We start from the raw sequence: 3181 nt of genomic DNA on the forward strand, positions 1-3181 counted from the left end.
CCGCGGGCTCGCCTGCCTGCGCGCCGGTGCGCCGGCCAGCCGCCGCAGGTGGCTCGCTTCCCCAGCCCGATGGGAAAGTTTGAGCCTGTTTTTTGAGAGCGATAATCGTGAACGTGTAATACTTGGTTCTGACCTCCTGGAAGGTGAGGGTGGGGGTAACGCTGTATTTTTTTTTTCCTTGGGACAGAGAGGCACATCTTTGGCTAACGGGACAAATAGGGATAAAGTCGGGAGAAATGGAGTTGAAGTGGCGGGAGACCTGCGGGGCTTAAAATGAAAGCTGGAAGCAGTGCGGAGCTAGTGCAAGAGCAGCGGGTGTCTGCCCGTCCTTTCCCCTCTTTTACTTACGCACCTTTCCCTTTCCCCACCTGTTCTTTACTGCGCAAATATTAAACCTACTCGAGTTCATCCAAATGACGGAAACCCTTCCGAGCTGCAAGCCGTTCTCCCTCCCCAGAGCCGCAGCCCTTTGGGGAAGGGCTGGGCGGCTCGGTGCGAAGGGAGCCACCTCGGCCCTTCGGGACGCGCCGCTCGCTCACCCCGGGCGTGCCGGTCCCTGCGAAACCGGGAACGCCCGGACGAGCGCCTTGGGTGAAGTTGCGTTCGGGGCAAAGGTGTTGGCACCAAAGGCAGGTCTCAGAGGTATTTAAGGATAAACCGATTTAAAAAGACAAAAAAAAAAAAAAAAAAAAAAAAAGGGGGATTTTAAAAAAGGAAAGAGGGAATGTTAAAGGAGAGCGGAGTGTGTGTGTGGTAAGGGCAGCAGGAAGTTGGTTGGGTGCCTTCAGCCGGGTTTGGGTTGAAGAGACCGGGCTTGCGACCCGAGCCGACTGCAGAAGGGGCGGCCCTGGCCTGGCCTGGCCGCTGTTAGCGTGCTCCGTGCATCCCGGGATGGCCTGAAAGGAGGATACCCATTAATATAGCTCATTAAAGGAGAGCGGAGTGTGTGTGTGGTAAGGGCAGCAGGAAGTTGGTTGGGTGCCTTCAGCCGGGTTTGGGTTGAAGAGACCGGGCTTGCGACCCGAGCCGACTGCAGAAGGGGCGGCCCTGGCCTGGCCTGGCCGCTGTTAGCGTGCTCCGTGCATCCCGGGATGGCCTGAAAGGAGGATACCCATTAATATAGCTCATTATCCCGGAGAGCGGTCAGTATTTTTTATTGCGTAGTCAAGCGGTTGTAACTTACTTGTTTTACAGTTTCAGTGGCTAAAGAGACAGTTTAGATCAAGTCAATTCACAGTGAAAGGCTTTTTTTTTTTCTTTGGTTTTTTTTTTTTTTTGTGTGTGTTTTCTTGGCAAGATTTATTTTTCAACGTAAAACTGCTGACAGAATGCACACTGCACACAATCGTGATTACATTTTAATTAGCTAGAGTAAAATAAGTAGGGAATTACTCAATTAGGACTTGATAACTGGCTGGTTTTTTTGTAATCAATTGAAAAATCTCAGAGTTTTAACCCCAACCTGCTAAAGCACGTAGTAATTTATCTTAATTACTAGGGATTAAACTCCTGTTAGACATGAAATGACCGTAATGTTTGGAAGATAAAGTGCTCTCTTTTATAAAAGTTAAGCTCTCCATTGTCTTATAATGAGGAAAAGGAGGAGAGTTTTGAAGTACATCAGGCGTGCAGTGTTCTCACAGGAGGCTGATAAAACAGTGTGGGCTGTAGGATGTGCAAGTTTGGGCCAGATAATTCCATGTGGGCTAAAGGGTATGATGTTCCATTCCTTTCTCTTCTCCCTCCTTCTAGCCATTCTCCTCCCCTTTTCATCTCAACTGGTAGCAATTTCTGGAGTTCTTTTCATTTCAGATGTCCACTTATCTTGTAATCTGATTCAACCTTTGAAGCAAACTAAACACTAGCTCTTCCCAATCAGAGCAGGAAGGAACTCTTGTGTCTCCCAGTTAGGCAAGAATTGAAAGACTGACCCCCCCCATTTCTCAGCCCTGCTTTAGATGCAGCCTCAGTGGTGGGGGTTAGGGAGACAGCAGCTGGACATGCTGTGCAAGAGATGATGTCCCCAAAACTTCACAGACACTTAATTTCACATAGTTTATGGTACTAAAATCACATTACTAACAACTTTGAATGGCAGCTAATATTTTTCCAACTTTTAAATGTTCACAAGGGATTTTAATTGATCCCTCCCTCTCCCCCTCCCCCCCAGAAGTTTCACCCATTTTTCATTACTGTCCTTATTTTTTGAAATTTCAAGAGAGGTATTCTTTCTAAAAAGCCTATTTGTTAATTTACACTTGGGAAGCAATTCTAAGCATATTTTAAATGTACATTGACAGTAGACAATGTCAGTAGAAATTATTTTAACTGAAGCATAGGTCAAATAATATATCTTTTTATTCCATGTAGACTATTGATGTGGCTCGAAGAAGAATTGGTCACCTAAATCAAAAATCTTTGATCTTCAGAATGCTTGTTGAAGGGGCATGGATTCCTGCTTATTCCTATAAAGTCTCCATGGCCAGGGGGGGTTTTCCAGTTCTGGTGGTGTTGGGAAGTTCCATGTAGAGGTTGCACCAAAGGATACATGAGATCCTTTTGAGAGTTATGCACCACATGGGTCTTAGGCCCAATGAAATGTGTGTGTTTGATATCTAGGGCCTATTTCCAGGCCATGATCTTTCACAGAGAGCATGCTAGCACAAAGGCCTTTCATCCTAAGCAATCAAACAAAAAATTATTATCAGGAGGGGTCATAGTGGATTCTTCTTTTACATGAGAAGTTATTGATTACATGCTCGTCCGCAGTAGAGAATTATGTTTAATCTCTAAATGAAGGGACTCCAACATATCACTTCTATCTTACTGGAATATGTTCAGTATTGGGTTTAGCTTGCTCTGAAATTTTACAGAGAGAAAGCATTTTTATCCTAACTGTGTAACTTAGGGCCCTGGAAAGCACCGAGTGAAGCATTGTGACCAGAAAGAGCTAGGGCAAAGAGAGCTCATCTCTTTAGCCTTATGTTCAGAGTACCTATTTTAAGCCATTTTGGGTGTTGACACTAGAGTTTTACTTTGACTGTTGCAAAACACATATGAGGGAGTAATTGGAGCATTCACTGGAACCTGTCCATGCTCTGGGGTCACTGCCTTGATAAAGCACAGTTCCTAGTGCTGTGCTTCTTTTTCTGACAAAATTCTCTCTAAAACATCTGAGCAG

The sequence above is a fragment of the Geospiza fortis genome, unplaced genomic scaffold, assembly GCF_000277835.1.
Source record: "Geospiza fortis unplaced genomic scaffold, GeoFor_1.0 scaffold50, whole genome shotgun sequence".
NCBI classification, from domain to species: domain Eukaryota; kingdom Metazoa; phylum Chordata; class Aves; order Passeriformes; family Thraupidae; genus Geospiza; species Geospiza fortis.